Genomic DNA, 23,969 nt, shown 5'->3' on the forward strand with positions numbered 1-23,969 from the left:
TAGGTTTGTTCATAATTTGCTTCCCGAGTTGTGTAATAAGTTGAAGGATTCTGAGAGTTCATGGGCTGTTTCTTCATCGGCCCAGATATTGGCTACTGCCCAATATTAAGAGAATAGGGATAAGGATGAGAAAGAGAAAGCTGAGAAAAAGACTAAAGATTTAAAGACGAAGGTTCTTTTGCAACAGGCGTATCCGCCTCGTTATAATCAGCGTGACTTTCAGCAGCCTCAGCAGTTTCAGAGAGGATCACAAAGGCCCGAGTCTTTTCAACAGCACGTTCCTGTAGGCCCTAACCAGTGTACGTATTGTAAAGAAGAAGGGCACTTCAAGAGTAGTTGTTCGGTTCTGTTACAGCGTACGACTGGTGTGTCTGGTGTGAGAGGTCGAGGTGTTCAGCAAGGTCTTAGAGGTAGAGGACGTGGTGTGTTCCCCCAGAATGCACGTTCCTTTCCTCCACAGAATTCTATGAATTGTTTTTTTGTTTAAGAAATTTTTATTAGCATTTTAGAATAAATACAAGACATGACAGAATATTGCGTCTGGTCAGTCGACTCAGTATTATGCTGATGATTACTATGTTGAGAGTGAGAATGTTGACGGTAATGATTGCTAGGACAGCCATAGACAAAGAGAGGGAGTAGTGTCAGTTCCAGTAGATCAGAGTGGACCTTATGTTGAAGTGATTACATCAGGTGTGTCAGAGCCTTTTCTGTTGGATGCTGGTGCAGCGAAGAGTTCTATCATGCACTCTAAACTCCCTGGCGCACCTTTGTTTGGCTTGACGAATGTTTCGGTAGGTTTTTCTGGCGCCCCAGTTCGTAATCCAGTTTCTAGTCCTTTGTCTCTTTCAGTTGGACCTTGTGAATTGGAAGCACCCCTCATTCTGACGACAGGTTGTGGTGAGAATTTGTTGGGATTGGATTTGTTGAAGAGATTCTATGCGACATTGCATTGTTTTCCTTCGGGAGTACAGCTTACATTGGGTAAGAGAGTGGTCTCTCCGATGTATTTGTCTAAAGATCGGCTTCCATTGGAATTGCGTTCGCTCCCTGACACTCTTTGGGCTACTGGTCCTAATGATGTGGGTCTTTTGGAGATTCCACCATATGTTGTGACGCTGAAAGCGAATGCTAGATTGCCACGTAATCCCCAATACAGGATCTCTAGTGATGGTGAAAGAGCACTTTTAGCGATCATCTATGATCTGATTGAGAAAGGTGTGATAGAAGAGAGGAGAGGTATTGTGTGCAATAGTCCGTTTTGCCTGTTTTGAAACGTACTGATTCTTTGCAACCGCCTGTGTATAAGTTTGTGATCGATCTTCGGGAAGTGAACAAGATTGTTGTGCCACAGTTTCCTGTTGTTCCGGATATTACTGCTTTGCTGACTATGATTCCTGCTTCAGCTGCCTGGTTTTTGGTGATAGATCTGAAGAATGCTTTCTTCAGTATCCCGATTGCCGAGGAGAGTAGAGATATTTTTGGCTTCTCTTTAGGAGGCCGAAGCTTCCGGTTTAAGCGCGCTCCTCAAGGCTATTGTGAAAGTCCATCCATATATAGTCAAGCTTTGAAAACACAGCTTGAAGTGAATTTCTTGCCTGATGGTGCTGCTCTTATTCAGTATGTAGACGATTTGTTAGTTGCTGCTGATGATGAGAAAACTTGTAAAGAAGCTACTCTTTCTTTGTTGCGACATTTGTCTGACCTCCATCATAAAGTGTCACCTTCAAAGTTGCAGTATTGTCGACAAGAAGTGACATACTTAGGTCATCTCTTATCGAAGGAGGGAAGAAGGTTGACCCCAGAACAAATTCAAGCGATTGCGAAAATGAATGTGCCAACCACACAGAGAGAAGTGCGTGCTTTCTTGGGTATTACTTCGTACTGTAGGCAATGGATTCCGAACTTTTCGCTACTTGCGAACCCTTTGTTGACACTTACTCTTAAGGATACTCCGAATTTTCTTCCTTGGTCTGACGAATGCCAGAAAAGTTTTTCTGAATTACGTAATTCATTGTGTTCGGCTCCAGTGTTGGGTACCCCCGACTCCAGTAAGCCTTTTACACTCTATGTCCACGAGAGAGAAGCATGTGCATTGTCAGTCCTGATTCAATATAAAGGTATAAACCCAGGCCAAACAGAACAAGAAGGCACAAACAAGGCTATTTAAAACAACAAAATGTATAAGACCAAACACAACAAGGTACTATACTGATGTATAAAAATAATTTAATTATACTGATAAAAAAGGATTAAACACATACAATTATATGCATATAATTTGTTTGATACATTTGATACAATAAAAAACTTAATTGCTTTTCTTATTAAAAAAAAGAACATTCGTTATAATGGAAACACTGTAGTGGTGTTGTAGTTATTTCAAAAAGGAGCGTGGGAGGCTGTTTTCTGTCAACGCGTTTCGACACGCATTGGTGTCTTCATCAGGACAAAATCTCATGCAGCCAAATTTCTAGACAGAAAAATACTTTTAGATTCCTCGAATACATAGTACCATGTGTTTATAAAACCAGTTTTAAGTTTTTCTTTCTATTCTAGAGACAGCATGTTATTTCACTGAAATAGCCAGGTTTGTAAAAAGCAATACATTCAGTCATAAAGCTGAAGTTGAAGTTATCACATTGAGGTCTCACATAAGAATAAATGATGATGTATCTTGTCTCATCGTACACTTGATTCCTGGATGTAAATTTTAACAAATTTAATAAATACAATCTGTTACATGATAACACTAGTTCGATGTATTTTCAAAATCATAGAGGATAGAAGAGAGAAGAAGGGGTGAAATAAAGTAGTCAAGGGTTAACAGACCATCCATTATTATAGTCACTGGTGTAACTATTGGGGTTAGTTTTAATAAAAAAAAGGGAGTTCCTATTTTTAAGGTCCCAACCTAGTTTTTGAAACCAGCTAATATCGCCATAACCTTAAACTATCTCTATTTTAAGTATCCTCTACTCTTTTTATTCGTTTCAGTATGGCAACAGTAGCGTGATGAGAGCAAAGAATCACTCACCTTTGTTAAATGGGAAAACCCAATTTCCCTGGAATTCAGTCGTTTTTGAAAAAAGCCAGGTGATAATTATAAGGCTAGAATAATAATAAAAGGCAATGAACAGATTTCTTAATTTATATTACAACGTCATGTCTCTTATTTCACCATAACTATTATAGGGCAACGTTCAAGGTTTCAAGGTTCCAGATATTCTAATCTACTGGGTTCCTACAATATAGTGACTAATCAAAAAAATTAACATCTAATTATTCATCGCGCTTTTGTTCTTAGAAAGGTGTTTTTTGTTGTAACTATTTTGTGGAGACAGCTTTTTATAAGTCAAAATCTACACTGAGGTCCAATCTATTTGCCTACATTCCAGGTATTGGAAACTCGCTTAGATGTATCGTAGCTACCTTTCCATTTTTATGCTGCCAAATGCACGACCCAGCTTATATTGTGAACGTGACTCTGATACTTATATGTAGCAAATTCCATTTCTTACCTATAGTGACTTCAGTCGCATTCTGTTTATTACATAATCAGAGGCACAGAAAAAACGGGGCACCTTTTATTTCCTGTCATATAGGTATGTGAAATCTGCAAAAAAACGCGATTCCTGGCTATTAATCGAATTGCTTTTTAAACCCCTCATTTGCATAAGCACGTATATTATTTACATATTATCGCATTACCTTCGAGTTGCGATTTCACTGCACACATCCCATTTTTTCTTGCGACAGGTAAAAACTGATATGTTCTTTTAAAAAAAACAATATTCTGTTGTGGGAAAAACGTGCACTTATCAGCTCAAAGATGTTTTATTCTGATTTAATCACAATCAAGATACTTTGGGTATGTTTCCATATTCGGGCGTTTGGATAGTACCTACATATGGCACTTCTCCTTGCAAGCATTACATGATTATAAAAGAGGTTCGTTTATGTAAACGGCCGCAGCAGGTTAAATAACTGCACATTGCATTATTTTGGATGGAAATATATGCTAATAGAGGAGTTAGGCATTCACGTTATGCTGTCTGTTCTCGGTTGCGCTAAACCGCACTTGATAACTTTCAAAATATGTATCTTTAAAAACACGTGTGTTGCAGCCGATGACTTCGGCGTCTGAGGCGGGGAAACTTGAAACCGCCAGCTAAATGCGTCTAGGTTTGACAGCGGTAAAATTTTAAAAATCGAACAAACTGCAAGCAAAAGGTTACATTTAGGGGAGAGCCCACCATGTTATCCTAGCATTAACATACTATTCCTAATAAATTCTATTTGAAGTGTAGCTTGTGTTTACCTTTGCGAGTATTTTTATTTTTCCATGTAATCTGTCTTCAAAGATCTTATTTATTCAGCAGAGCACTCACGGACGTGCAGAAAGATGAGGCAGACTTGTCTCATCCCGCGCTACTCTCGAGGTCAATACCCCACAGTCGCTTTTTCTTGTCTGAATATCCGTATGACTGCAAAACATTAAAATGCAATCATAGTGTTACACTCCTTAGTTAAAGTGGATTTCTTTATAAAATTGGAGGAGTAAACCTCCTTGGGCTCTAGCAGGGAAACGCTTACCGGTTCTGTTTGAGGCAGACTCCTACCATGCGGCCGGCCAGCTGATTCGAGAAAGGAAAGCGGTTTGAAAGCCGCCTTTCCATTGGTATTTATACCAATGACCTCTAGTGTCATAACTACGGAGACACACCTCCATTTAAAGGCCTAATACTTGAAAGGATAGTTCTGCCATCGGTGTGCTTATATAAGTAGACAGTACCTATCGCTTTTATAAAGCGCATCTCTAATTTTTAGATTTTTTGGAAAATGAACTAGGCTGAACGCGAATTGATATTAGTAGCTACACATCTCATGACATGGAAGGAGAATTATTCTTTACCAATCTTAATTACCAAATTCTCTTAGTTTGTATTAGTGCATGATAATTCATATTCAGGGCATAATCCTTTATATGAATCTCTTTTCTATGTAATGGCATTCTCCCAGGACAGTTCTTGGTTAAGGCCATGATCATAAGTACCAAGAGTAAAAATCCAAAAAACCTCTTTCGTTTTTCTTATTTTCTCTCCGCCTTTGCTATTTGCTACATGTATTTTTTCTAAGATTCGCCATTTTAGATCCTCTGGGGAGTGTCTGTACTCCAAAACATGGTTTGCAAGAGGTGCTGTCAGTTTTCTTGTTTTTATAGCCGACCTGTGTTCAGTCAGTCTTGTCTTTACCATTCGTGAAGTCTCTCCTACGTAACCCAAATTACATGGGCAGGTGATTAGATATATCACATTTTGTGTGTTACATGTCCATAACTCTTTAGCTTGGATAGTAACATTGTTAAATATCATGCTTTCCCCGCTAATGATACTGTTGCAAGACTGGCAGGAGCCACAGCGAGAAGTCCCTTTTACTGCATTATTACCTGTAATTGATCTCTGCAGAAAGGGTGAACTATCATCTTTTTGGGTGTGACGTGAATTTACAATCTGATCTTTTAAATTTTTATTCCGCCTGTGGATGAACATCGGTTTATCTATTTTTTGTTGATTATCATTTAAGTTGAGTAAGTGCCAATTGGAATTTATTATCTGTCTTACTGTAGAGTCTAGAGTAGAGTGTTTTGTGACACAGACCAATTTGGGGTCTGTCTTTTGCTTCTGGGAGTTTAAGAGAGCATCGCGGTCGTAAAATCTGGCCCTCTTGTAGGCCTCTCTGACTAAACGGTGAGGGTATCCTCTCTGAATAAATTTTTCTTTCATGGTTGCTGACTGGGTATCATAGTCTCTAAGGTTGGTGCAATTGCGCCTCACTCTTAGGAACTGTGAAAAGGGGATGTTGTCCTTCTGACATTTGGGGTGATAGCTTTTAAAATGTAGCAATGTGTTCCTTGCTGTTGGTTTCGTGAATAAATCCACTTCTAGTAGTCCGTTGTTATTTCTAATATAGATATCTAAGAATTCTACCTTTGATGTACTAGTGTGGGCAGTGAAACTGACGTTTTCATCTGCTAGATTAAGCCAAAGGAGGAATTCCCTTAGAGTCAGTTCCCCATTGGTCCATACAAAAAAGATGTCATCTATGTATCGGTACCAATGGGAAACAGACTCGAAGAAGGGAGCTACTTCATTGAAGATGTCTTTACTTTCAAATGCAGTCATATAGATATTTGCTATTGAAGGGGCCATAGAGGCCCCCATGCTGACTCACTTTATTTGCAAAAAGAGGTCTTCCCCAAACTCAAAGAAATTTTCTTTTAATACCAGTGTCAAGCATTCTTTGATAAATGTTTTTGAACAGGGTATCTGATGTTTGTCTATGAACCACATTGTTGAGTCAATGGCTCCTGTTTGGGGAATATTGCTATATAGTGACCCTATGTCTAGAGTCACTAAAATGTCTCCTTGTTCATTGAAGGGCAGAGTTTCAACCTTGTTGATAATAGCACCAGTGTCTTTAACATATGATGGTGAAAGACAGATATATGGACGAAGAATATTGTCCAAATATTTTGAGATAGCTTCAAGTGGTGTACCAATTGTAGACACAATTGGGCGGTAAGGCGGATCTTCTTGGTTCTTATGAATCTTAGGTTATCCATAAATACAGGATACTTTTCTATGTGATGTATTCAGGAATTCAAATTCCTTTTTGTTTATGAACCCTGACTCATAGGTTTTAGTTGTTATCTTATTTACATCTACATCTACAAAACTCTGTTGAACATTACCCTCTAAATATTTCAGTGACCCCTTACCCTTATCTGTCTTCAAAGAAATCAAGGGTGTGTTTATTCCCCTTTGGACAAAGATTGTCTATGCCTCCCTATCTCAAGGCAATATCCCAGAATGTTTAAAAGTAGCTCAGGTCTCACCCATTCTCATAAAACCTGATGTGGATAGATCTGACCTCAACAACTTTCGTCCCATTTCCAACATCCCCACTCTGGCCAAGCTTCTTGAAAAATGTGTCCAATCGCAACTCTGCTCACACATTGAGACTTTCAATCTCGTGGATCAACATCAATCGGGGTTCAGGAGCGGTCATAGTACTGAATCTGTGCTCCTTCACATCATGGACGGCAACCTAAAATTGTTAGACCATAACGAATCCTGCCTACTAATCCTCCTTGATCTTTCCTCTGCATTTGACACAGTTAATCACAACAACCTCTTAGCCATCTGGAAAACAGGATGGGCCTTTCAGGTCAGGTACTGCAATGGTTTGCTTCCTTCCTTCACAATAGATCCATGAGAGTTAAAGTGAACCATACGATATCCCAAACAAACACAGTCTCTATGGGGTCCCGCAAGGGTCAGCACTCTCTCCCATACTCTTCAATATTTTTCTGGAATCACTAGTGAGCACTCTTAAATCCATGAACATTCTTTATCATATGTACGTGGATGATACACAACTTTACCTGAAAATCAACTCTTCTGAAGACTTCATCTCACTCAACTCCTCCCTGAGTATTACCCAAAACTGGCTAACTGAGAACCATCTCCTGCTCAACACCTCCAAAACAGAATTCCTTCTCATATCCCCTCCTAAACACCCCCCAAGATTTACCTCTGGATAATGCACCTCACTACCTTCAACTGCTCCCCTATTATCATCGATTCAGCTAAATCTCTCGGAATCACCCTAGACTCACTCCTGAACATGAAGAAAAACATTAGTATGATGTGTAAGGGCGCCAACTACCAAATGAGGCGTCTTAGAGATCTAAAACCATCCTCCCTCAAGAGGACCTCAAGATGGTGGTTCAAGCACTTGTCCTGCCAAGACTAGACTATGGTGGCTTGACGTTTTGTGGCCTCCCCAAACATACCTTGGCCCCGCTCAGGACTTCATTGAATGCAGCTGCCAGACTGATCACTGACACAAAAAAAAACTGATCACATCTCCCCAGCTGTAAGATCTCTAAAGTCGTTACCCTATGAAGCAAGAATTCAACTAAAGAATGCCTGTCTAACGCACAAAGCCCTCCACTTCAAAACCCCTAGCTACCTGGCTCAAAAAATAGAACTATCAGGGTGGAGCAGACAATTAAGAAGTGCAAATGCTCTATTACGGAAACCCCAGTCTCGTCACAAAAAGAGAACAAGACTTCGAGCCTTCTCAGATTTGGCACCGAAGATCTGGAACTCACTCCCTCCGGACAGTCTCAGAATTCCTTACACAGCTGCTTTCAAACATGAAGTAAAAACACTCCTATTGGACAGGTTCTTGCCGTAAATTACCTTTGGTCGTCTGTTTTCTTCAAGCACTGTATTATCCAGGATTGTCTACCTTACTGTACCAAGTAATTATCATGCACATCCTTGTACATTTTTATTTCCTTATTATGTTATCCTCTATTACCACCTTACAATGTTCCCTTTTACCATGATCTCCTCTCCTATTACTGTGAAGCGCTCTGATATTTCTCAGGGTCTTGTTTGCGCTATACAAAACTTTTTTAATAAATCATTTATGTCTGCTTCCTGTGCCGGGCTTATGAAAAGATTGCACAAGAAATGAGATGTACTCCACTCACAAGCCTTGTCCATGGCAGCACAAGAACTAATTCACAAGACTGAGTCTCACACCAGAGTCAATTTTGCCAGGGTGGAAGATACTGGGCTATTAGGTAAGGATGAAGGGGTGACTACTACCTTGTAATAAACACAATTCTGGTTGAGGGGAACCACTAACGTCACTAAACCAACCTGAGCTCCACCTGATAGTAGCTTTGGTATAGACAAGACAGGGTTCATGTTTAAAGTATTTATGCAGTACTAAAACAGCAATAAAGTCAAAACACAACTCAAGATAAATCTCAAACCAATTTAGAAAAGTAGAGTACATTTTAATAAATAAATCAAATAAGGGGAAGAGAACATGAATTTTTTAATGTTTTAATATTTATATAAAAATAGTGACAAGCGTTAAGCTCCAACTGGTCACAGTAGAAAGAGTCCTAGGTGCGATTTGAGGCCAACTGCAATGGAGAGCATGTCGGATACAGCATCCAGGTTCGATCCAACCAGAGGACCTCCCATGGGAGGTATTCTCAAAAATGGAAGTCCAAAGTCTTCAGTGGAGCAAGGCAGAAGGCTGTAGCTGAAGAGGGTTAAAAGATGTTAGATAGCCATCGGATGAGGTCCTGGTGAAGCAATTGGTTATTGGCACAAATATTTTAAGCAGGAAAAATCTGGATTTCGTGCACAGAAAAGGTTCCTCTTCAGTCAGATACTTTTAGCAGCCACCTGGTCAAAATTTCTTAATTCGCACTTAGGGCCAGATGTATCAAACAGTTTCACCCATTCTGTGTCTATGGGAAAATGTGTTCGTGCATCTGGCCCTAAGTTATTTTTTTGCAGCTTAGATTACTCCAGCTGGACAAGGCTGCAGGTTGTAGCCAAAGAGAGTTCTGTGAGGCTGGATTCCATCTCTGCAAGGTTCACTGCAGAGGATTTGCCATCGTGAAAATGTTCAGATTGGGAGTAGTCTGAATCTTCAGCCCAGCAGAAACACATTTGGGTTGGATCAGCTTGACAGAGTTCTCCCCATCCTCTGGAGGACTTTGGGGCCAAAAAGATTGGAAGTCCCAGTGTTTCAAGGTTGCAGAAGTCTAGACAGACAAAGGGTTCCAGGACCTCGGAAACAGCATTTGGGGGTCAGAACTCTCTCCAACAGAGGCCAACAGCAGGATACAAATCAGGTCCAGTTGTAACTGGTCAGCTGGGAACCTTTACAAATGCCTGTTGTAGATTGTTGTGCCCTCTAGCTTGAATAGTCGGTCAGACTTATTGCCCTTGCAGGCCATGTCTTTGTCCTCAGGACAAGAGGGATCAGCTCCAGACAGCAGGTTCAGTCCTCTACTGATCTTTCTCAGAGGCCCAGTTTTGTTCTGAGGAGGGCACCCAGGATGCCAAAATTCTGGCTGGCACCAGCTTGTGGGTGGGGGTGACTTCTGGCTCCTACTTAACCAATGGGGTAAAGGGTCCCGGTGGTAACACTACCCACATCTGCAGAGTTTCCTATGTGCCCCACCGCCCCTCTCTGCCTAAATCCAAGATAGTCAACCCCTTCTTCCCTTGTGCAGGGCCTGTGCCAATTCCAGAGGTATAGCCAGGATTATGAGCAACACCTCCTCCGTTGTCACTCCAAACCAGTTCAAGGGGCAGCTTCCTCCACAGAGGGATTTGTGTCTCCCTGTCTGTGTGAACAAAAGAGGGGGTTGGTCCAAGGGTAATCTGACATCTGCTTGTGACAGGAGAGGCCCCTTGGAAGTAAATTATGCTTCTAGGCACGGGTCAAATGGCAATCGCGTTAGAGGAACAGAAAACACCTCCCCACACCCAGGGCTTTGTCCCTCCTCTGGGAGCAGTTTTCAAACGTCATTCAAGGTTTGAGCACTAATAGGTTTGTGGCTGGAAGCTAATGCAAATTAGCCACCAGAGACTTTTAGGAAGGGAAAAGATGACTTTCTAAAAGTAAATGTTTCTTAATATTTAGAAAAATATCCAACTTCTCCATTGAATTGGGCTTTTTAATAAATTTTATAAAGAGTCTAAGAATTATGTTTCTAGTTGTTCCCTAGCCGAAAATATCACAAAAAAAATGTAAAAGAGAATCCCAGTGCGTATCCATAAAGAGCCAGTTATGCTACTGTGAAAATAATGTAGGGATGCTTTGGATCCTAGTCACTGAAGGACATGTTTAACATTAACATTCTACATGCCTTACTTTTAGAATGCACTCTGGCTTGTGAGCTATAAATCCTACTTAGAGGTGCCTTATTATTAATATTTAAAAGGAAGGTTTAGACCTGTCAAAAGGGTTTATTTTGATAGGTCGAATACTAGTATACACTGCTCCAGTCAATCAATCAATCAATCAATCAATCAATCAATCAATCAATCAAATTTGTTGCATAAAACCATAAAAGTAATCTAACAAAGTTCATTATACAAGAGAATAAGATAATTGACTGCTCATACTTTAGAAGTCACTTATACAGTACATATTCAACAACAATTTAATGAAATATGGATGGATGTACAAGATGGTGCCCAGCCCTGCCTACAGGAACATGTTGCAGTCACTTAAGAGACATTATCAGTTAGTCGCAGCAGGCTCTAAGCCTCACTGCTGATTTTAAAAAGTTAAGAACGTAAAAATGGTGTTACCAGATAACATTTGTAAAAAGATAAAATCTGGTCGCACATGCTTAAAATCTAATTGTTTCAGGATGGGATTCATAACGTTTTTCTGGAAGATCTAGTAGAAATTACAAAACATGCTCCAGTCAGACAATTATGGTAGGCCTGAATCCAGGTTTTCACTCCCACTGTAGTGGTTGGCAAGATAGGTGCTGCAGTCACAAGTGGTATTTAGCTTACAGGACCTGGGTACACCTTATACCATATACTAGGAACTAATAGGTAAACATACCAATTAGGGTTATGCCAATTCACTCATGTAAAAAGGGGGAGACAGGCACTTTACTACTTGTTAGCTGGGATAACATGCACAAAGTTTTACGGCCAGAAAAAAACAGATCAGGGCAAAAATCTGAGGATATACCACACAAAAGATGGTCATTTCCTACAATGGCTCAAGACCATTCTCACACATTTGTGGGATTTCATGAGGGTGGCTTTACTTTGGTGTTCTTGTTATATGACGTAATGCAAAATAATTGCATTGATTGTGTGGTGATCATTCAACTGTTCAAACACATAGGCGTCCAGATTTACTTAGCTTTTGAGTCGTGCATCCCTGCATAATGTTCCAAGTAGTATTTATTAAGTTGCTTAGAATACCATTTCCTTGATTTTTTCGCCACTTGTCTAACTCACAGTCTTCGGTGTGGCATGCTGCATGACATTTTTTTAATGTATGCAAAATAGAGCCACACTTGTGATTTACTATTTTAATTCAGACCAATAAAGTATAATGCAAATGTCAAAATACAAGGAAACATTATGCATCATCACAGTAGGAGCATAAACAAGGCAAACTCACTAGTATATAAAGGAGCAAGACACAGTCCATCCCACCTTGACCTACAGCCATGAAAATTGTCATCCTGAGCCACAGGCAGTAACAGTACCACATGCTAAGAAGGCAAAGGAGACCATCACACTAATTGACCAAAGGGAAGGAGGTGCCATTAAATATTGTAAATTATAGAAACAAATCATCATGTTTTGTGTAAAAAAATGCCCTAATTTGGAGCCAAACACTGCCCACACACATGCCATACTAGCCTTAATGAAACTATTGGCTGTATTTCATCTGCTTGGATCAGGATCTATACAACATACTTGAGTTAGGGTGACTACTATTTATCCAAGTGCATTATCATCTATTTTGTGGACTCTACTGGATGCCATTATTCAAAAACCATCACAATATCTGCATTCCTCAAATAGTGGTGAAAACCAAATACAGGTGAAGCAAGGGTTTTCTTAAATAGCTGAATTTCTCATGTTCTGAGGGATTTAGTTTGTATGTGAATTTTGGCAATTCCGAGTTCCTTGTGGAATGTGGAGTTGCTGAAAAACTCTACATTCCGCAAAGGAGCGGACTTTTTTGTGTTGGTGTGCCTGAAATGCGTTTTCCCACGCACTGGAGTGATTTACCGGGTGCCTGCGATTGCCAATGAGATTTCCTGAGCCGTTCGCGAGCTCTACAAGGTTTGCTAGGCAGCCGCATGGTCCAGCGAGAGTTTGCAATCGCGAACACATCATTTAAGCATGCCATCGGACTTCCGGCGAAAGTTTTGTGAAGAGCCCAATCCCAAACGCGCAGAATCTTGGATAAAAAAAATTCCAAGGTGTCCTTTTTCTTTTTGCACTTTTTTTTCAAGAGGAAGGAAGTGCCCTAGAGTATCAAACTTCCTGTTCCTGTCCAGAAGGCTAATCCCATGCTTTGTCCATCTACTGGTCACTTTTGATTTGAATTTTGCTGCATCATATATCATTAGATCTGAGGACTTTGAATTTGAGATTTCACAAGTAATTTGGAAAATTGGTGTTGTTTGTTTGATTGGGGCCATGCGCCTACATTTATTTGTACTTTTCATTTTTGTAAAATGTATTGTGGTGGGTGGCGTAGTTGTTCTTTGTAAGTATTTTTTCTTCTTTTATAAAGGAAACACGTAGTACAGTACACTATATTTTTGTCCATGTTTTGAAAACCATTTGCAATATTTATTTAATTTACTATGTAGCCCAGTAGTCTGCCAAAAATCGGCCTTTCTCAGTCAGTAGGCAGAGAGCTACACATGGGTGCATCAAACAACTGTTTCTGTGGTGTCTGTTGAATTTGAAGTTTACTAGCGTTATTTTGGCCTTGTATGGCATTGGATTAAAAATACAAAATTTGTTTTTTTGCGGTATTTCACTTTTTTTATTTTACATGTGTTAAATTAAATGTCTTTGCTGGAATAGCATGGTTGTAACTTGCAAACATTTTTAGCCTTGTAGATTTTTGGTTTTAGCATTGTTGCATTAAAGATGTATTGTTTAGCACGCCTCCTTTGTCTGGACAGTGAGTGAGTGTGTTTATAATAGTGGGCCAGCATTTGCGTTGGCTGAACCTCCCCATGTGGCCAGGAGCCATTTTGTAAAGTCTGTGTCCATCCATATAGGCCTGCTTGAGATCATTGTTTTCCAGGCCTCCAGCTTGTTGTTGTTGTAACCATGTGGCTGGCGGCAATTTTGTGGAGGCAGTTAGTGTGCTTTTGCCATAGACCTGCATTTTTTTTCCTTTGTTCCTCTTGGCTTATTGCTTCTTGTTGTGGTAGCCTGGACATAGGGCTGGCGGCCATTTTGTGAAGGCAGCCAGCGTGCTTTTACCATGGGCCTGCATTGTCTGTCTTCCCTTTGTAGGCTTATTGCTTCTTGTTGTAGCCTGGCCATGTGGCTGGTGGACATTTTGTGACAGCAGCCAGTGTGCTTCTGCCATAGGCCTGCATTTCCTTCCCTTTGAAGGCTCATTATTGCTTACTGTTGTGGCTTGGCCATGAGGCTGGCAGCCATTTTGTGAAGGCAGCCAGTGCGCTCTGCCATAGTCCTGTATGCCTTCTTTGTGGTAGCCATGTCTTCTTGCTGGTTGTTGTTTTGCATGCAATTTTTTCTTCTTTTATTCAGCAAAAAATGTAACACCGTTCACTAAATTTTCTTCATGATTTTTATAAATTTGCAATATTGATTTAAATTGATCACCTATGCGGCCTAGTCTGCCTGTAGTGTAGTTCCTATTTTCCCAATAGGCTCTGCACATTGGAATAACATAAACGATAGTTTAGACGTAGGACTGAGGTCGACTAGGTCTCTATTGAATATGTCAGACTTAATTAGGCTTGCCAGCTTGCTCAGAGGTCACTACAAACTTTCTCGAATGAACAGGGAGGAGTGAACTTCCCTGTTTAGACAAGAAGGGATTTAGCTTCTGACAACCGCATAAACATGACAACTTTGCTCCCCCAGAATAAGGAGTATATCTCCAGAGTCGTGTGAAAACAATAGATAGCTATTTCACTCAGTCAATCGTGCATGCTTAGTTTCACCAGAGTGCAGAGAAATAGAGAGACGGGCGTTTTCAATAAAAGGTGTTATTTATTGAGCACTCTTCTTTCTCATGCAAGAGAAATTAATTGCCACAATTGCAATACTTGTTATAAAGTAAAGTGCGTACAGTAAAAGGAGTATTATGAAATAATACTGTAAAAGCATTAATATGGTTTCTAAGCCGTATGATACTTAAAAGGTATAAAATATATACATTTACATACAATGATAAAAGTTGACTAAACGTACTCAACTGATGTTTCTAAATACGCCTACCCCAGTGTACCTAACCTAAGCCTAGTACGTGGGAAGGAGTAAAGGAGTTTTTAAGTTAAGTTAGTTTTGCCAAGAATCTGACTCAAGAATTCTCTGAGGATCTAATCAGCTCCTTTCCTTGGTTTTAGAATGAAGGAGGTCTTGTATCTCGCTCTCAGGGCTCGATCTCCCAGTAACCCGCAAGGGTGACTGGAAACAATGAAGCTGGATTTTCTCGGCAGGAGAAAAAGACAGCGTCTCTTTCAGTGCGTCAAATGGGAGGGACGGCTTCCTTCGGCACTCGCATCAGCTGGGCTTCGGATAAGTAGACAGCCGCTCTGCTCCAAACCACCGTGTGTTGCTTAAGGCAAACGTTGGTATATTTATACCTGGAAGGTGCCGAGTTTGACGTAAGGTTGGACATAAAACATCAATAAAAGATGTCACTAAGAACTGGCCGTTCTTTCGGACTCGCAGGAGTTCTAGGACAAATCAAAACAAAAGCATGGGGAATTCCCAGGTTGCTGAAGGTTTGGTTTGTTGAAGGAACTCGTTGTACTTTCTAGGAGTCTAAGGAAGTAGCCTTGCCGTATTTGGATTGCATTGGCTATTACTAAATATGGATATGTTTCTTATGCCTTTATAAGGATATGATTTGTTATAACCACATAAGGGCATAAATTGGGAATATTTAATTAGGGTCCTTGATACGATCACAACACCCACTCCACATATAATGTCCATCATTACTAAATACTAAGCAATATATAAACATATAGGTATGCATGTGTTTTCCAGCCCACCCCAAAATACATTGAATGCATTTGAAATGGTATAGATACACGAAAATTAGTATTATACTGTACGCTTTCAAGCAGTGGTATCATTCAGATAATGCAAATATGAATATCAGCTGAATGAGTTGCGAAAATTACATTTATGAAAAGGCTCTTAATACAGAAAAAAAAATCGAGACCATTTCATCACATATTTATACAAGATTGTACATGTGCTAGAGGCTGATACAAAATATTGTCTCTAGAGTCTCTAGGAATAGAAGCTCTGTTCACTAAGAATACTTCTACTTTAAGCAGAGTACCTTGTGCCAAAAAAAAGGTAAATAATTTGGAAGTCGGGAAAAATAATTTTGCTTTCAAGGGAAAAAAAAAAGTTCCAAATGTTTTAAGCAGGGCTGTTTATAAAAACTGAAGGCCGAATTCAGAGTTCAGGGAACGCTGTGTGCTCGTTATTTCAATTGTTATTCTCGTTGTTAGGAGAGAACATTACCTCAGCTAGACTGGCAAAAAATTCGTCTACAACAGTGGGTGAAAGTTGGGACAACTCTGAAAAATCAGAAATAGTGCATAAATGCGAGGCATTGCCATCATCGGTGTTCAGATCAGCAATGTTCACAGAAGGTTGTACCTGTGTGCTGCCACTTTCATCTCATACTTCACCGCCACCTAATCGTAATGGTGAAGTCTCAACGAATGCCGTCATCAGAATCGGTAGCCGCTGGGGACAAAACGTTGCATGAGTCATTACCGGACAAAGCAAAGCGTCGACATCCATTGGTATTGTTGATGGTAGTGTAAGACAAACGTCCAAGATGCATTCTTCTCCGCATAGCAGACATCGAAGCACAGGTAAGATGCAATTTTGCCAGATCTGTCTGAATGAAAGAAACCAGGCAGTATTCAGATCTCTTAGCGGGGCCAATCCGAGGACCTTAGTGATACGGTCTCGGTATCGTATTGCTAGGATCATTTCTTCCATCGTAGCCTGAGTTTTGTCTGTGACTTGGCTTGCCATATCGGAGCAGAAGGAACAAAAATAAAATTCCTGCTACAAGTCCCAAAATAAGAGGCAGGCCACCGAAAAGAGAATGCACAAAATTCGGGAAGATGCCCAGAACTGTTTCAAAAGGAGCTAACAGTCCCAAAAAAATTGTCTTAAATACATGTGCGAATCCACTGGTATCTGACATGTTTAAAATTTGCCTTAACGTTTCTATGAAATGCACGGGGCAATTTGTCGATAATAGGGTATATATCTCTGCCGCTGTCCTTGCAGCTTGCAGGTCATACGTCTCTTTGGACGAGGTTAAAGGCACAGTTGTCTGTAAACGAATAGACTTTATTCTGCTTAAAGTATCAATTCGAATAGTAGAGATATTTACAGAAGGCCAAGATGTCGCCTCCATGTCCGGATTGCTGTTTGGATACAATACTTGCATACAACAAATGACCCTGGAAGTAACGCTCACGAGATAGGGTTTTCCTGGCATCATGCCACAACAGCTGTGGTCACTTAATATAACGTAGCTACCGTTAGAAAGTTGTCTGTAAAAGGGCTCTATCTGTATAGCTGGGGTGCCGTGCAGATGACATGAAAGGTTGTTTGATGAACCTTCGCAGGCTCCATCCAAATTTATACCTTGGCATAGAAGTGTACCGCTCAGTGATGTTTTACAATTATTACCACTAGGAAATACCTCTTTCTTGCCCCCACTCCAACATCTATGTGTATAAGGTAAATTCCAGGTTGATTTGGTGTATCCTTTAGCCAACCTTTCATACAGGCCTGCTGGTATATACCTTTGGCAGTATTGAAACTGAAAAGTTGTAATCGGGATTTTAATGGTGCCATGTATTATCCATTCAATGACAGGTCTTTCTGACATTGTCAATGGTAATCTCTCAAGTTTTTCAATGCTCAGCATTGTATAGTCTGCTCCTTTTTGTGCCAACGAGATTTGTCTATCAGTGAGGTTAAAGATAGAAAATAATGACGTTATGCTGATTAGACGCCATGGCAAGTGACCTGAACGGAGGTTTTGTAATGTCCAGCCTAGCTGTACAATAGAACGCAATTGGGACTGACCATGTTGTAACATTATCATATCCTGTTCAATTATATCAATAGCAGATGATACAATGCTGTCCAATGAATAGATCTTGGAGGACAGAGTCGTTAACCCATTGTCCACTACATAAAGTGTTTTTTCCAAATTAATACGATCAATTTATCGTATTTCGTCTGCAGTTTCAATTTGATTTAATTTCCAAGCTTCATTGTAAGCTGTGTATATACCGGCGTATATGCAACGTTTTTGACGCTGTTTGCGAGCTCCCAGTATGAAATCTTGCAAGTCAGCACCGTCTTTAAGTAAAGTTAAGTGTTGCTTAATTCCGGGAAGTGTGGATCTCCGTAGCCAATCGAGGCATAGTTTTCCTACACTGTATGTTGTAACTATCTCTGGATGTTGTCTCTGGGAATATCTTGGGTCTGGCCTGTTCTGTTTGAACCCCTGTACTTTGTTCAGGAATCTGGCTTGACAGTTATTAGTGTCTGTGGGCCAGATCAACCATTTGTTCCAGTCAGGAAGTGTTCTGTTTTGTTTTAAAATATAGGCCACGTCTAACCCCTCATCTGTAGTGGTGTTTCTATCAGGCATATGCTTTGGTATAGACGGGTTGTTTAAATCTTTTATCATGGCTAAACCAAGACAGGTTGTTTGCTGAATTGTGTCATTCAGGAACATTATTTGTTCTGGGATCATGCAGGCTCTGAACAATGCTTCTAAACCTTGTACCTGCCATTCTTTTGTACCCCAGATGATTTTTGTCTCAATGCTGTTTTTCCAAAATTCAAAACCAAATGTAGACATTTTTTCATAAAACTTTTCAGAATAAATCAGTTTAGTATTTGTCAATATGTTGTTCACTCCTGTCTTATTTAACACTTTGAAATAGAATGTTTCAGGATTAGTGACATTAAACCCTAAAAAGTATGGGAATTTCTCATAAAATGTTTTTGAACTGCCTTTTGGCGGAGTTGGACAATGTTCCCATTGATTATAACTGAAAACATTTCTAGGATTTGCAGACTGATGCAGATAATGATGCCCAAAGTGATTGTAACAATACATTTCCTCATAATTCGACGAACCCTGTAAATAATCATGTTCTGTACATTTTTGTGACATTTTTAAATCTGACATCATATTATTAATATTTTCAAAGCCCCAATCATCAGAGAAAGTACTGCTGTGTCCATTGTACTATAGTTTTCATCAATAAATCTACCCAAACTTAAAACCAAGATGAGCCATGGAAGGAGGAAAAGTACACCTAACACAATCCATAATTTAATCCATTGTGAAGTTACATATGTTTCTCTGAGTTGATGAAAGAGTTCTGTGATTTTTTCTTTGAATGTTTTTGTTGCTGGCTTGTCTCCATGTTCACTTGGATCATCGGAAAAGTCATCAAAGTTGATAAAGTAGCCAGATGCAGTTCTATCAATTGGTGGAATTGCATCCGGACATCCATTGATCTTTGCATTTTCTTTTGTTACATTTGTATAGTCCGAGGCTACATCGTTGTAGACTGGTGTTTCTTGATGAACTGTTGCAATTTGGGTTTCAAGAGGCACAAGTTCCATGGCTTTGTTGCATAGTCCTTTTTTAATCACTGCAGGTTTGTCAAATGTGATTAGTCTCTCAGTTTGAACCTCTTGGATTGTAGCAAGATTTGTTCTTCTGCTATTTCTTGGGAGTCCACTGGGCCTACTACTTATTATTGGCCACATGGTTGTGGTTTCACCAGGTCGATTGATACAACTTGGTTCTCCTTTTTTCCAGCAAGGGGCGGTAGTACAACTGATCTTGTTCTGCTGACAGCTAAGACAGGTACTGCTTTTCTGTAAAAAGGCCCAAATTCCTTCTTCACCGCAATCTTTTCTCTGACCAGATCCCCAATCTTTGGAATCCAGACAGGTCTTGCTGGGACAGGTGGTTTATCTTCAGTGGTAGTTGGCTTTAGTTTTTCGTTACTCAGACTTTTTCTTGGTCATTTAAGTCCTGTAAAACAGCCAAACGATCTTTGATATCAAAGGCTTTTTGTTGCACCATTGAAGTCTGACAATCCAAGTCCTGAATGATCATTCTAGTACCAAAAAATTAAAGTTCGTACGGACTGATACCTCCTAGAGAATTTCTTGGCATGTTATTAAGACTACGTTGGACACTTATTAGATGTTTGACCCACCCGTTACCTGAACCTAATACCCTCGCTGTTATAGATTGCTTTATGTCCTGCTTTTTCTCTCCACTACCGCATTTCCCTCAGGATGGAATGGACTAGAATATCGCAATGCAATGCCCATGCTGGCCATGGCCTCCTTGTAAGCCCGAGAGCTAAACGCAGGACCCTGGTCAGAATGTAGCATGCCAATTGCGTATGTGCCGATAAAGACTCACAAATCTTTTATAACAGTTCTGGCGTCAGCCGAGCGCTGGGGATTTCATCTAAATGAATCTCGTCTTAATTTTTATGGGACCGCATTTGTCCGGTCGGATGTCTGCGCATAGATAGCCTGATGCTGTCTAATAGTGGTGTCTGAGCTGGTGTCTGGTCCGGTTCAAAACTGAGATCTCTGTTGCAGTCCTGACAATTTATTGCAAAGTTATACATTTCTACGCTCATCCCCAGCCACCAGTATTGTGATTGTAATTTAATTCGAGATTTTTGGATCTCTTGGTGCCTCAGACCCAATCCCATGTGTGCTTCTTGTATCAAGAAGACTCTCCGGTTCGTGTTTGGAATTACTCTATCCCCCACTCCAGGGATTTGAGCAAACGGAACGGAGTTCGCATCAATTATGTATGTATTGCCGACTAGATAGTTTAGAGGTAACGCCGCATAATTGCCTTCCATTGAGGCTTTTACTGCAAGCAGCGTTTCACCATCTATTTGTTTTTCCGTACGCTTTTTTGTAGCTATGGAAGCGGATTGATCAGCTGCCGCTGTGGCTTTGTCAGCCAATGAATTCCCTGCAATGTGAATGCCATCACGTTGAAGACTCTGCGTATGTATCACGTGAGTCTTTTGTAGTTCTTTCTGCAAAAGAACTATTTGGTCCCATAGTTTTTTATGCTTTATTGTGGCACCTGTCTCATCTTTGTGAATGTTTTTTATCCAGGTCTGCATGGAATTATTGTAAGATCGGACGCAGTAATGCGAATCGCACACTATTAGTGTCGGGAATTCACGATCAGCATTTTCAAGCGCCATCTTTAGAGATCTTATCTTGTACAGTTTCTGAGAGATTCAGTTTTAGTGACCATCGGTCTGAATTTACCTAAGCGCCAGCGACCTTTAACAATCGCGCACGCAGCATTGTAAATCTGTTTTTCCACAACGTAGTGTTGTGCAAATCTGTCCGTGTAGATTACACAGGTGTACTGTTCGAGAGGCAGAATTTCGATCGCAGAGGACATTCATTTTCCTATTCCAGATATTCTAGTTTTTTCATTTTCGGATCAAATGCGTGTGTCACGTCTTCTGTTGCAGGAGAAGTTTCTCATTTTATCCATTTTGGATTGAGAGCTTTAGCATTAGGATTTCTTGGTATTGTTACTGCCTCAAGGGCTGATACTGCTGTTAAAACAGATATTCTTTTTCCTTGGGCTAGGGCTCTTTCTTTTGCTACAGCAGTTTGAACCGCAGTTAGAATTTTTTCAGTAGAACTGAATTTCATTTCAGTTTGTGTGTACAAGTGTGATTTGTAAGCTATTGGTACCGTTTCTCCCTCATTAGAGGCCAGGTATGTGAATCCGCATCTTCCTGGGATGACTCGGATTACAAGGTTGCGTTCGTTTGTGCGTGTTTTCAGTTTTGTTTTAGTTAACATGTCTGTCTGTAATGATCTTAAAATGTCTGTGTGTTTTTGAGTCCAATTTCGGTTTAAAATCAGGTTTTATTAGTTCGTAGAAAGGTTTAACCCTCTCTGCATAATTTAGAATGCATGTTCTTCCGAAATTCAGGAAACCTAGTATTGATTGTAAGTTCTTCAGCGTTTTTGGAGCTTGGAGTACTGCACACTTCTCTAAGAAGTTGTCTGCTAGGCTTTTGCCTTCACTTGATAATTCATATCCTAAAAATAGGACAGTTAGATAGGCAATTCGTGATTTTTTAAAGTTAAATTTGTACCCTTCAGATGCGAACCCAAGTATTATGGTGTTCACTCTTTTCAAGTGAGTCTCCAGGTCATCGTCTGTAAGATAGATGTCATCGACATAGGATAATGTCTCATCATCATACATTTGTAGTAACTCTGTTACCCTGGCTGAAAATAATCCTGGGCTATTTTTGAATCCCTGTGGGAGACGACAAAATTGTTTTTAGGTCCCCATGCTGGAGAAAGCGGTCAAATATCTGCTTTCAGGTGCTATGTTTTGACAGAAGAAACCATTTGAAATATCTAATGTTGTTTTATATTTCTTGCGCACAATGTTATTCATTAGTGCTGCACTGTGTGAGTTTTGTACTGCAAAGGTTTTACAGCAGGAATTTAGATGTCTGTAGTCCAAAAATAGACGATATGAATCGTCTGGCTTGGAGACAGGAAACAAAGGATTGTTCATTTGAGAGGTGCATGTTTCAATCACCCCCTGATATTCAAGTTGATCTAAAATTTCTTTTACTTGTTTTTTAGCTTCTTGCTTAACAGGATACTGCCTCTGTGCAGTAGGTTGATTTTTTAACTGGATTTTATGGTGAGGAGAATCCTCATCCCATCCTACATGATTTTTATATAATGCAGGGGCTTGGGCCACTGCCCATTTTCTACCAAGTGTGTATTTTTTATGTATTGGAATGTGATTCAAGAAGGCAGGCATAATCATTTCTTCGCCATGTGGGCACTCCCTGACAAACTCTGGTGGCCAGACTTTCTCTGCTAGAAGGATATCATAGCCTTTAGATAGATTCTCCCAAAAGAGACCTTATATTTTCCTAGTTTTATCTCCCTCTATACGTAATGTTATTTCATATAGTTTATGGGGCGCGCTCACTCGGGTGTCTGCAGTTTCCACTTGAATGTATTCATTCGTGTCCACTGTCTCCAGAAGATTCATCAGGATCTTGCGAGCTATGCTCACTTCTGCTGCGCTGTCTAGCATTGTCTGGGCCCACTCTCCGTTTTTCATTTGTGTCCTCAAGATTCTCGGCATGTTTTATTTTAAAACTGGCTACCTTCTTTCTGGGAAATTGTAATTTTTTACTTTGATGAGCAGGTTCCTTGTCTTTGGACTTGACGTGCTCTTCTTTATGTTCTGACCGTCCTCTTCTTACCGATTTCTTTGATCAAGTCTGAAAAGATCGAGAGGGACGTGTATCAATATCTTGATATCTGTCAGGTTTTCTCAAATTGTTCCTATTTCTAAGGTTGTATCTTTTTTCAGAGGGCTCCCTTTGGGGAGACTTGCCCCCAAGTTCTGGAGATTTATCTCTTCGTTGGGGAGACCTTCCTCTGGTCTGAAACTGTTTTTCTCCAGGAGAGGTTTGTTTATTGCCCTCCCACTTCTTCTTTTGAGAATTGAGATTATTTTTAATAAAAAAAAATTCAGGATTTTCAATTAGTTGGGGTTTTACTGGTTTACCACTCAAACTATCTCTGCCTAATTCTTCATAGGATTTTTCAATTATTTTAGCAAGCTCAAAAGGTTGGTCTGCTATATCTGTCTCTTTTAATTTTTGGTGGATTGCCACACATGCTGGTTCTCCTTTTATGTTGGGTAATAATAAAGCCGAGACCTGCTTAACGTCTTTCAGTAATGTTATACCTAGAGTTATAGCAGGTTCTGGACCGTATTAATTTTGAATCTGTCTTAGTACGTCTGGTATCACCGCCATAGACGGAACACCATGTGTTTTTGTGTAGATAGTAGCAAAGACTGTGCCCCAAATGTCACAGTCCTCCACATGTGGTGCGATCCCCATTGGGAGACAGATAGTCAGAATTCTGTGTTTTTCGTGAGGGGTAGTATCAGGAAATACTGCCTCTATCTGAGTGATTTTTTGAGCTAACCAGAATGGAATTTGTTCCCGTTTTGCGGGTGTTTTACCAAGACATGATTGTATATTCTGTGGTGTAATCTTGTTTGTATTCCCCTGTTGAGGGGTGTTTTGTGGAATTTTAATTGTAGGTTGGACTGTTGAAGTCCGCATGACATATTGGACCAATTTGTGTATGAAATTTAATTAGTTGTTTTAGCTGAACTAAAAGTTCTCCGTCTGACATTGCTTCAATGTCCGGATGTGGTGTGTAGCTGGC

The sequence above is a fragment of the Lissotriton vulgaris genome, chromosome 6 (assembly GCF_964263255.1).
Source record: "Lissotriton vulgaris chromosome 6, aLisVul1.2, whole genome shotgun sequence".
NCBI lineage: Eukaryota > Metazoa > Chordata > Amphibia > Caudata > Salamandridae > Lissotriton > Lissotriton vulgaris.